Genomic DNA, 12,672 nt, shown 5'->3' on the forward strand with positions numbered 1-12,672 from the left:
CTCAGTTTTGGGGATAGCTCCACCAAACTTTCTGTGGAACCTTTTGGGGTCCCAGCAGGTGACTTAAGGTGTGTGTGTGGGAGGTTTCATAAATTTTTCAATGCAATTATGATTTTGAGTTTCTACCCATATGAAACTGTTCCCTCTCCGCATGTGTACACATTCATGGGTTCAGCATTTGCAGTTTCACAATTTACTGCATGTACAAACATTCGCTGGTTCAGTAATATCTCGAAAAATTATGATTTTGATTTTCCACCTGCACGAAGCTGCACTCTCTCTTTCTCTCTCCACATGTAAACTCATTCATGGGTTAGGCATTAGCAGTTTCACCATTGACCGTGTATGGAAATGTATACCCACCTTCTGGTGGGGTCAACTGCAGTAAGTTTTTTTTGCCCAAGTCCTTCATGAACCAGCTGTCCATGCCCGACGTTTGACTGAACGTGGCACTGGAATGTGGAATTTATTGGTTCATGGTTTGCCATTGGCCGTTTCAGCATTGTATGTTTGCTTTCGGGCTCCCACCTGCGAGTAGCATGGGTACCTCGCTAGTTTGTCATGAAATTTTAAAAGTTTCTCTTTGTCTTGCCTCTGAACTTCTTATGCTTCTTTTCAAAGCTTCCCCTTCTCCTCCTTGTCCTTTTTCTCTCCCTCTTCCTCCATGTCCCTCTTCTTCCCTCTCCCTCTCCCCGTCTGTCACAATTTTTGTCACATTCTGCTTTGCACAAATGCAGAAACAAATTTCTTTTTCTTCGCAGTACTACCCGTATTCACTAATTGGCCATGCAAGATTACTTTACTGACACTTTCTTGTTGTAATCGGCTACCAGAGAAACCTGCCTTCTGCCTGCATCACCATGAACACGTTTGGTGTTTGAAACAATGTAAACAAGCCACTGAAGATTGAAAATCAACAAAACAATTTTGTGCGAAAATGTTTTTTTTTGCTCATCGTCATCTAGATAAATGGAGAGTTGTAATTCAAAAATGTCTGTCTACTCCACACCAAAATTATGGCTTTTTCTTTTTTCCGATGACAACATACAGAATCCTAGAAATCGTCAGGAAGGATGGTGCACACTGATACAGGACAATGTTTTAAACATTGTCAGTACATTAGAAAGTAAAGTGTTCTTTAATTTGTACTAGGAAATAGGTTCAACACGGCAACTCGCTTTGCAAATGCTGTTATGTCTCAAGTCACTGTGTGTGTACACGTATGTGTGTCAGTCAGTTATTCCAGACTGGTTGGACCCAACAAGTCCGTTGGAACTGTCTTCTACGGAAAACTCCTGTAGTTGTAGTCCAGTAGTTTGCCAGCCCTTTGACACATTGAGAGTGCCTAACTGTGTTGTGTTGTGTTGTGTTGTGATGTGTTATGGATGGAATTGGGGGGTGGGGGTTTGTGGGGGTGAAGGTGGAGGTGTTGTGTCTGAAAAGCAACTGCCTTGAGCCACATGGTTGATTAGGGAAGAAATTCAGAATTTTGCCAGGGTGCTCGTGAGAATTGCCTACTCTTCGCAAAAGGCACCGTATGATCTTTAACTTCTACAAGCATCCATTGCCGGCAGATGGGTCCTTAGCTTAAAAACCCACCCATGTAACAGATTGTTCACTCATTGATGCAACACACTGCCTGGAAATAAACGGGGATGGTTTCGGCTGGGAATCATCCCCAGGCTGGACATCTCATTGGAGTGTGTGCAACCTCTGAGCGATCATGCCAACCCAGTCACAGAACATTGATCGTAATAACCCTGTATCTCTTCCTCCCTCCAAGTTTTTATAATTTTTATCAGCCATTACATTTAAACATTTGTGTGTGTGTGTGTGTGTGTGTGTGTGTGTGTGTGTGTGTGTGTGTGTGTGTGTGTGTGTGTTATGCAGAACTATTTTCACTGGTGTTGCTTGTTACACATACGTGTACCCAGGTTTTGAGTATACAGAAGAGGAGAAATGATGGGGAGAAGCACACAGGCAATGTTACAGTGACTACATCCATCAGAGGCAGAAAGCTCGTCAGAATAGAATCAAAGAAAGGTGAAAGACATGTCGTGGTCTTTGACATTGTGTATATACGATCTAGATATGAGGATGGAGTTATAATTATCTGTGCTGATGGAAGACGTCATCATGTTACACTGGTGAAGGTTCCTTTTGAAAAAGTACTTCATTGAAAAATTCTTCAAAATATATATTTTTTGTGATTTTACTGGTTTACGTATTTTTTTAATTTAATTGTGGATATGTGAATATAGAAAACATTTGAAAGTTACCTGAGATAACTATCACCCCTTGTGATATTCCAGTGTTAATTCTCACCCAGTTGAGCTTTAATACTGGAATATCATTTGACTGGCTTGTGTGAAGCATTGTACATACAAGTGCAACAGCCCCATTCACATTTTATTTGGGGAGTGGGGATGTAAATTTGGAAATATGCATTTTGGAAGGCGTCGTAATCGGTGGATTGGTGATAAAATGGGAAGGAAGTTTGCGAACGAACTGGATTAAGGGGAGTTGAGTAAAAGAGGAATGTATGGGAGATTATGAGGGTGAAAAGATATTCCGCCACATTTGCGTACGTAATAAATAGATGTCCCAATGTCACAATCCTTTAAAAACAAGCTCAGATGAGCTAAGATCCTCGTCCTCTTAATGATGACGTCATAAAACGAATATGACGTCATTGTGATGTATCAGGTTTGCGATAAATTATCTGTGCTAATGCCCGGCTTGATTCACGCAAGCAAAACTCAAACAGCTTGCCTAGTTTCGGAGATAATGGGATAGGTGATTTACATTAGCGGCGATATTATGACGTCAACTTTTTTTCTCGGAAGAATTTCCAAAATCGGAGATGGTTACTGCCTGCACGTGGGCTTTCTGTATATACATGGCAAGTTTCACGAAGATTCGATAAAAACTCTGGGTTGTGAAACAAAAAAAGTCAAAAAATAGGAATGATGTCATAAAAATTGATATGACGTCATAGTGATGTATCATATGTGCGGTAATTCATCTCTGCTAATGCCCTGTTCCATTCCTGCAAACAGAATTCAAAAAGCTTGCCTAGTTTGAGATATTTTTTTGGCGATTTCCATTACCGGAGAAATTTTGACGTCATAACTTTTTTTTCTAGGAGGAATTTTCAAAATCGGAGATCGTTATTGTCTGCGGAGGGTATTTTTACATATTTACGCCAAGTTTCAGGAAGTTTCGATGAAAACTGTAGGCTGTGAAACAAAAAAGTCCACAAGAACAACAACGTGAGTCAGACAGAGATCCTCCACGAGGATCTAAAAACAAAAAACTTCCACTCACACTTGCACAGAAAACTTGCAGATTTGAAAACTAACGACCTTGGGATGGAACCAGCTTATGGCCTCTCTCCTGTCAAAACCAGCGCCCAAGTCGAATGGGTCGGGAAGACATGCTTGTAGGATGCTGACCATACAGGATCTGGAAACGAGCATCACCATTGTCTTCGATAAACCGGTAAGGACACCAAACATTCCTGCAATGCGACTTTTTGACTGTCAGAGTGGGAGCGACCTCACGACTCCAATGTCGAAAGGAAAGCATCGGTTGTGCTTCATGCAATCTCACCCTGGGCCTACCCATGATGGTTAACCTGAATATTCTTGTGGCATTGACATTTCTGACCGCAGCTTGTGTTCCTGGAAGCCATGCACAAAGGCATGGTGTTTATGATCCTAAAATAATTGTGATAAAAGTGGTGGAAACACTGTAAATTAAATAGTGATGTCACAAAGCATTTTATAAACTGTTCAAGCCACATCCAACATCACTGCACTGAACTCAAAATAATGTTGGTTGCTTCTGTTCTGTTACATGCCAACTGTGACTGTATTTTGAAAGTATTTCAATACACAGTACTAGTCAATAACCGGTCTCTCCGGGAGCGGGAGGATTTGTTTTCAGAATTGCCATCATTTCCCCACCCTCAGTTTCCCAACCTGTTTCCCAACCTCAATACCATCTCCTTCCAGCAGGGGTCAGTGGTTAAAGCACTTGCACTATTCCATGTGTACAGGCAAAAATGGCAAGTCATCTCCCCAACACTAAGGTTTATTTAATGCCCATAACCTAACGCTGTGTACCGCAAGCTGGAATGGAACATTTAGTGGAGGTCGGCCAAGCCGTTTTAAATTTCATAAGGAACAGACGTACAGATCCACAGACATTGTGTTATTACCTCCACCACGAAAGGTGGCCAGTGGTTGTTTTCACCCCTGTCTGTGTGTCTGTCTGTGTGTGCAGGATATCTCAAAAAGTTATGGATGGCTTCGGATGAAATTTGTTGGACAGGTTAGGTGTGTGATGAGGACTAATTGCTTCAATTTTGGTGATGATACAAATCTGGTTATGAGAATTTTTCAATTTATTAAGTGATTCTTCACTATTATGCCTGGTGTTGAATTCATGGTTAGGGTGGCGGGCTTGGGATCCTAGGGTCCTGAGTTCAAATCCCGCTCAGCTGTTGAATTTATACCAGGTGGGGTGAACTCGGCCTGTCATCCTTCCGAGGTCGGCAAAATGAGTGCCAGCATGCTGGTATACTGTGTCGGAATGGCGACCCATCCAAGATTGTGTCCAATAGCCAAGGAGACTGCTTAAGCAGCACCAACGCTCCGCACAGAGTATGGTCCCAATGGATGGATGGATGGATGGAGGTCGGGATTTGATTGAAACTAAGTACATGTACCGTGATACGTATGTACAGATTAGATATTGAGGTCAAATGTTCTCAAGGTTTTAGAGTAAGCAAAGACTTAACGTGGAATGAGGCATGTCAGTCGACATCGCGACATCAAATTATGTCTAGTTTTTATGCTTTCGCTGACGAAGTCGCTGGAAGCATTATGTTTTCGGGTTGTCCGTCGGTCCATCCATTCTAATTTTCTATACAGTCTCTTCTCCAATTGACACAAAAGTTTCACCAAAGGTGCAACTAGTCATGGAGAATGTTTTAATAATTATGACATCATAGATCATGTGGTGTGGTAGCCATGTTGGAAAAAAGGAAAAACTTTGGACCTCTATCTCCAAAACTGCTCCATGGAAAAAAATTAAACTTGGCACCTGTCAAGTACTCCCCATGGGAAATAAGTGTAATCTTTTTTTTGATAATGCCATTGATGGCTTCATTATGACCCATCCAAGATTGTGTCCAATAGCCAAGGAGACTGCTTAAGCAGCACCAACGCTCCGCACAGAGTATGGTCCCAATCTCCTCCTCCTCCTCCTCCTCCTCCTCCTCCTCCTACTTCACCAATGAGACACGGAACCAAAAACGATATATCGTACAATATCTCAAAACGTTGTGGACGGATTATGACAAAACCTGGAAGATGAGTTAGGTATGTGACAAGAACAAGCTGATTAGATTTTGTTGTCTGACAAGGACAAATAGTCTGGATTCAGATCCGGCCGATTAGTGAGGTACAAAACATAAACTGTTCAGCCTGGCGGAGGTACGTGCTCCACTAAGTGCCGTTCTAGTTTGATGTAGTAGGCTTGTAGTGCATTCCATTTGCATTCAATTTTATTCTTTGCATCAGTGAGTACACCATCCTTTGCTGGGGATATGCCAACTGTCCCATCTTGTGAAGGTGAAAAATCTCATGATAGCTTTCAAAAAGAGTGTAAGGCCTTTGTGTAATGAGCACCTCAGCCAAATTCTAAATTCTTACTTTATTATGCGGGGCACTGCATCACAGTAATAACGTGACCCTCGGACTAAAATTGTTATGGATTCTCACTCAAATATGCATTTGGCAGACCGATGGATTGCATGCTGCCATATTAAGTCATCATCCTTGATACTTACATGCCCTAATCATTGCTGACTCTCCATCCCAGGTAGTGGAAGAGGTAGTGCATTACTCCACATGAGGTGTTTCACTGCACCCAAAGCCTTACGCCACATGAGCTTCTCAAGGTGGTTATTGGTAAGAAACCTGTTTGTTTTAAGGTTGCATAAAGGTTTGCAAACGAGGTCTTCATGACGATTCTAATCATTTTGCTCAAGAATTAATAATGGCACGCTTGGGACCAATGAGCGAGTGATCATAAAAAGGCTTTGCAAGATTAACTTTGACTCTGAGCCTCATGGGTCTTGCTGCTGTATCTGATTAAGGCGGTCACAGAGCTATAGGTATGGCCATAATGAGGCAGGGATGGTTAAACCTACAGCTTTTTTTGGAATTGATTCAGGATGCTGGCACAAATGGGCCAAACGGGTTTTTATTATTGAAAGATTTCAGGAGCGATTAAGCATCTGTGGAATTGCGTGCGAGGACGTGGGACAGCTGGCTTAACATCCCCATTTGAAAGAAGGGTGCCCTTTAATTTGTAGCCCAATGTTGGAAAATCGATTTGCCATTCAAACGTTGAAACGTCCCCTTATAAATTAATTCACTTAGAGATTGCAACTCCTGTCAATAACATGTCGAGACAGGCCACGAGCGGTCGTGAACGTTTCCATAGCTGCAAGTTGATGATTGGTAAATCACTACTCCATTTCAGGGTGCTGCATAAACAACCTTAACCAGAGGAACATTATGGATTTTGAACAAGTTACCAGTACATGACGGCCTCCAAAGGGTTCAAGACCACAAAGATGGCCTCCCAGTTTCGAAAACGAATACAAAATATTGCTGCGAATTCGCGCCCGCCAGCGTGCGATCGGCCACGTAACTCGAATCGCGACCGCGTCGCCCACCGGAATGGACAATTCAGTTGTGACCCTCCAGGAACGACCGCCCAGAACCAGTCACGGGTGGGGGTTTAACCTCACCACGATTGTGCCAATTGCACACCCGCGCAGGATAGGGTTGCTCGCCAAATTCGACCTACCTAAGTACCTGCGCGAGTGGTCGACCGGGCGATCGTACCATGCCACATGCCGACTCCGGACACAAACCGCTTTAGCGGTTCGTTCCGTATTACAGGGATAACCGAGCGGAGTTATCGTCGGCCTTGATGGTTCCGATTAATTACCGGGCGTTTTAAACCCACTATCAATCCCTTACGTGATGCAAGATGCAGATTCAATAAAAGGAAGGAGACGAAGCAAAGCGGGAAAACAGTTCAACAAGTAAGCACATTTATTCACACACACGGAAGGCACGTATATACAGCCATACAATAATGCAACAAAAGCAAATGCAAGGAAAAGAGTTACACCCGAATAAAAGGGGCAATGTACAGGCACAGACACTTAGGCAGTTCTACTTATCGGACACGGCGCCACAGCATGCATTCAACCCGAAAGAAAGAAAGCCACCCTCATAGGCAAGGAGGCAGACAGGTCCGTAGACCAAATGTACGTGGATCCTGGAGGATCAGCCAGGTCCACGAGACTGGGACGGTCTTACCCGCGTCCTCGTGACGCGATGGCGGGCAAACCGCAATGTTCGCGCAGCTGCGCCCCGACTCCGTGCCCCTGGAATGGTCGGTGAGCCCTCTCCGGCGTGCTCCGTGCGAGAGGTTTTGTTGGCACCACGTTTAGGGTGGGGGAGGAATGGGCCCCCCCCCGGCACTATCTCAGCGCGGATGGGGGGGGAATCGCTGATGCTCAGGGAGAGGGATATGGCTGGCTGGCTTGGACCCCGCGACGAGACGAGCGACCCCCACACCGCAACCTCATTGCCGTCCGCCATCTTCCCTTGACTTGAACTTGAACTCGACTCGCCGCCTGCAATCGAACCGCACGAACTCCAACTCCCTCCAACTTCCCTGCAACTCCCCTCCTACTCCTCTCCAACTTCTCTGCAACTCCTCTCCAACTCCTCGCAAGTCGCCTTGTGCTCTCATCTTTATAGGCCTCAGGAGGAGCCTATATGCAAATATTCGGATCAAAACACGATTGGAGGCGGGGCCACGCCACCCTCTGTTCAGCCATTCGTCGGGCAAAAAGGGGGCGTGAAGCATTCCTGATCCGCTTTTCGGGGCGAAAGGAACACATTCACAGCGGGTTCGGAGGCGGGGCTACACTATCCGATGCTCAGTCATTGGGCGGATGAGAAGGGGGCGTGAAGCATTCCTGATCTGCTTTATGAAGCGAAAGGAACGCACTCACAGCCCATGGCATGACGTGTGGTAGAAAGGCGGAGGTGGTGGGAGTTTGGTTGTTGGCGGGCGTCGTTTGAGAATGGTGGTGAAGCGATGTTTGCGGGATGGAGTTGTGGAGGTAAAGAGGTGAAGGTGGTTGTGTTTGAGTTGTTGGCGGGTGTCGTTTGAGAATGGCGGTGAAGCGATGTTTGTGGGATGGAGTTGTGGAGGTAAAGATGCGAAGGTGGTGGTGTTGTTCGGGGGCGTTGTTGATGGTGGCGATTTGGTTGTTGGGGTGGTGTTTGAATTGTTGGCGGCTTAATGGTCGAAAATAACAATAGAGAAAGAAAAAATGGCTAACTCAAAGCGTCGCAGCCCGGATGAATCACACATATTCGCTCTATACACCGGGTTTGGGTTAACTACACATGAACTTACCGATATATCTCACCTGAGGACTCTTTATGGTGTAATGCGAATTTCCACAAACTTAACAATATTTTAACAGTCACAAGCAAATGCTCGTGGCCAGCACAGCTGTCTTAACATCCCTTTTTGAAGTGGGATGTTATCATTGATGCAACTCTTATGGGATAATGCTCTGATATGAATGTTTTTTTCCAAGGTTAAGGCTCGTGGAAGAAGTAGAACATAGAATATACCAGGAAGCAACATAAGGGGACGACAACAACAGCTGGGTGTGGAAGGACAAAATAGAGTAAGACTTGGACAAATAAGTGGTTTGAGGAGGAATGAGGGGTATGGGAGCATGCATGGGGTGGACAAGATGGATACAGAGACACAGAAGCAAACTCTTTGGAAGGAAAAATTGGAAATGTGGAAGTAGGTGGGCTTGGGGATAGAGGGTTAATGGGAGTAGAAAAGATCATTGATTTGGATGTTGGATGATCTGAAAGGGTGGTGAACAACTGTCATGAAGACCTGAAGGGAAGAATGAGATTGAAGAGTGCAAGTTGATTCCACAGGTGGGGAAAAAAGAGGAACAAATGAGTGGAGGTGAGAAGTGATTCTGGATTTTGAGAGTTTCACCAGAAGAGTGTTGATGCTGGACTGAATGTGCCCTGCACAAACCTGGGGGGTGGGGGGGTTAGGAGTGTAAGAACAGAAAGGAAGCGATGGAAGACAGAGACACCACCGACCTGTCTGCGATGGGAAAGTGGTAGGCCCATAGACTCAGCTTCATCATAGGAGAGTCCAATAATCTCCAAGGCCTTGGTTTCCACGGTGTCAAGCTGAGCAAGGTGTATGGCAGGGGTGGCACCGGCCCAAAGGAGAGAGCAGTACTCCACCAAGCTGTGGATGAAGGCCCTGTAGATGGATAGGAGTTCAGGTATGTCATGGAAGGACTTTGTACAACAGAGGATGTCCGGTGAGCGGCTGGCTTTGGATGCCACCTTTGAAATGTGGTTTGCGCAAGAAAGATGATGGTTGATAGTGAGACCCAGCAGTTTGAATGACTGAACTTCCTCAAGAGGATTATTAATAAAGTAGACATGCCAAGGAAGGACTTTGTACAATGAAGGATGCCTATTTGGAATTGTAAGCAAATGCAGAATTCGGGCATTTATCCCTTTCACGAGCGAAGTTGGCTGTGGTGCCATTTGAAGAGAGGGAAGAGAAGGAAGGGGAGAATACACGTGAGATAGACTTAACAAGGTGCCACTAGGTTTTGGAGAAGGGAAACAAGGTTGAATGTTGAATTTTGAGGTTGGATAGATGTTTTCTGGCTCCCCTGAGAATGGACACACACCACACACTTGTTGCAGATTTTCTGGAATGATCTGAGATTGCCTTTGGTCGAGTTTGCTTTCCAGGAAGAGAAGGCAAGTTGTTTCAAGGCAACTGACTCACCACAGGATTCAGTTTGGCATGGGCAGGCTGTGGGAGGATTGGTAGGATAACTGAAGACCAGATGGGATTAATGAGAGAGAGAGACAGAGAGAGATAGAGAGAGAGAGAGACAGAGAGAGAGAGAGAGAGAGACAGAGACAGAGACAGAGACAGAGACAGAGACAGAGACAGAGACAGAGACAGAGACAGAGACAGAGACAGAGACAGAGACAGAGACAGACAGACAGAGACAGAGACAGACAGACAGAGACAGACAGAGACAGACAGAGACAGACAGAGACAGACAGAGACAGACAGAGACAGACAGAGACAGACAGAGACAGACAGAGACAGACAGAGACAGACAGAGACAGACAGAGACAGACAGAGACAGACAGAGACAGACAGAGACAGACAGAGACAGACAGAGACAGACAGAGACAGACAGAGACAGACAGAGACAGACAGAGACAGACAGAGACAGACAGAGACAGACAGAGACAGACAGAGACAGACAGACAGAGACAGACACAGACAGAGACAGACAGAGACAGACAGAGACAGACAGAGACAGACAGAGACAGACAGAGACAGACAGAGACAGACAGAGACAGACAGAGACAGACAGACACAGACAGAGACAGACAGACACAGACAGACACAGACAGAGACAGACAGACACAGACAGACACAGACAGACACAGAGACAGACAGACAGAGACAGACAGACACAGAGACAGACAGACACAGAGACAGACAGACACAGAGACAGACAGACACAGAGACAGACAGACACAGAGACAGACAGACACAGAGACAGACACAGAGACAGACACAGACACAGAGACAGAGAGGTTTCAGTGGAAAAATTCCCAGGCTGAGTTCATATCAGGGGCAGTAGACATAGAAAGCCTGGTGTTGGCTTCGTGGTTAGTGTGGCGGCTTGGGATCCAAGGGTCCTGAGTTCAAGCCCCATTGACTGCTGAATTAAAATACACCAGGAGGTTGACTCAGCCTGTCACCCTTCTGAGGTCGGCAAAGTGAGCACCAGTGTACTGGTAAGGGGGACACTGCATCAGCGGCATAGCCGCGTCCCAACCAATGATGCAACCAGCAGCCACAGGCTGCACTCTATAGAGAGAATAAACATAGAATACCATTCCTGAAGTGAAATGGCTGCTGGCAGTCCCTGCCAATCTGCATGAGTCAACTTCCAGACTCACCAGCACTGAGGAATGTCTCTGAGAATAGCCAGAGAGATGTTGACTCTCACAGGCATATGATCAGGTGAACCAAATGGAGCAGTGGAAGAACAGGAGACATTTACAGGGAAGTTGGTCATCACCAAGTCCAGAAGAGAGGATTTGCCATTGGGAGAAATCAGGGTTGGAAAGTTCACAGATTGAATCAGTCCCATGGAGTCACAGAAGTCCTTTGCTGAAGTGCCGTGGCTGGTGATAGAGGTACCAACACCCAGCAAAGTTGCATGGTGACAATTGAAATCACCACATATGAGGAAGAGAGAGTTTGGATGAGTGGTTAAAAGTTGGTCCATGTTGTCTGAGAGATATGTAGATGAAGTCACTGTTTGGATGATGGTACAACATACAGACAAACAAGAGGTGAGAGTGGAGGGAAGTCACAGCCAAAGATACTCCTGAGGGTCAGGAGGTGTAAGATCAGTCCAAGGGCCATGAGAAATTGAGTTTTTGACATAAATTACAACTCCACCGCCAAGAGTGGGTTCAGGTCGATCGAACCAGAGGAGACAATAATCTGGGAGAGACAATAATTAGTCAGGGACGTCCTGTTGGTGGAAGGATTATGTTAAACAGATAATGTGCAGTTTATCGTCAGTGGCCTGGATTGCGAGATTTGTCACGTTGGAGTGGAGGCCTCAGATGGTTAAGATCCACACAGTTAGGGACAGTGGAAGAAGTGTTGGGAGGGTGCAAGATGGGGTGTGGTAGCTGCATGGGGGGAGGGGTGGGAGGGAGGTTTTGAGGGGCATGGTCAGGTGCAAGTACTGAGAGTGTGGGGGTGAAGATGGATGTAGAAAGAGACATGAAGCTTTGATGGGATGGGATGAGGTGGGATGCAGAAAGAGTGGACATCAAGTGGAGGGATGCTGAGGAGGCAGACACGTAGAGGAAGAGGTGGGGTTGGAAGGATGTGGGCTTGTTGGAGATGTGGGGGAGTGTACTGATGCCATTAAATGACATGAATGGGATTTGATTGTCGTGAGCAGACAACCTCTGCAAACTGGCCTTCTCAAGATTCCCCAGATTGGACATATGGAGATAAAGACCATGGGATGTGTGGTAAGATAGATGACTATCTCTACAGTAACAAGACTAAAGTTTTCTTGCATTGTACTATATACCTCTGCTCTGAATGCCCTTTTCCGATAGGAACATATACATTGTGTGGCTACGAGCCGTATCATGTTGAGGGGGCATGGCGATGTTGATGATTGGGTGCCCCACCGTACAAGTTGAGAGACAAAATTTGAATTTGGCCAGGATACCGATGATGATCACCAACTGTTTATCTTAAGTCATCGTGGGCTCTTTCATGGCCACCAGCTATTGCTAGTACTCAGATTCCCAGCTTCGCATCTGTATGAGAAATGGCACTCTCATTGATACCCGGCTGATGTAACATCAGGGTGGGGGTTTTTAGTTTGAGGGTAACTCAAACCCAGACTCGATTACTCAAAAGGTGAATATGTGCCCTCTG

At 45.6% G+C, this 12,672-nt stretch overlaps 1 long non-coding RNA gene across 1 annotated transcript in view; it reads left to right on the forward strand.

Moving 5' to 3' along the window:
- The first annotated feature begins 1,586 nt into the window (after window positions 1–1,586).
- LOC147010620 (uncharacterized) overlaps window positions 1,587–12,672 on the forward strand; it is a 72,316-nt gene continuing 61,230 nt past the window's right edge. Inside the window, exons 1-3 of the long non-coding RNA XR_015052153.1 lie at window positions 1,587–2,043; window positions 3,146–3,272; window positions 3,410–3,501. This is a non-coding gene — a long non-coding RNA (uncharacterized LOC147010620). The remainder of the gene's footprint in view (window positions 2,044–3,145; window positions 3,273–3,409; window positions 3,502–12,672) is intronic.

This window comes from Eptatretus burgeri, chromosome 16 (genome assembly GCF_056783735.1).
Source record: "Eptatretus burgeri isolate ZD-2024b chromosome 16, Ebu_testis_v1, whole genome shotgun sequence".
Taxonomy (NCBI): domain Eukaryota; kingdom Metazoa; phylum Chordata; class Myxini; order Myxiniformes; family Myxinidae; genus Eptatretus; species Eptatretus burgeri.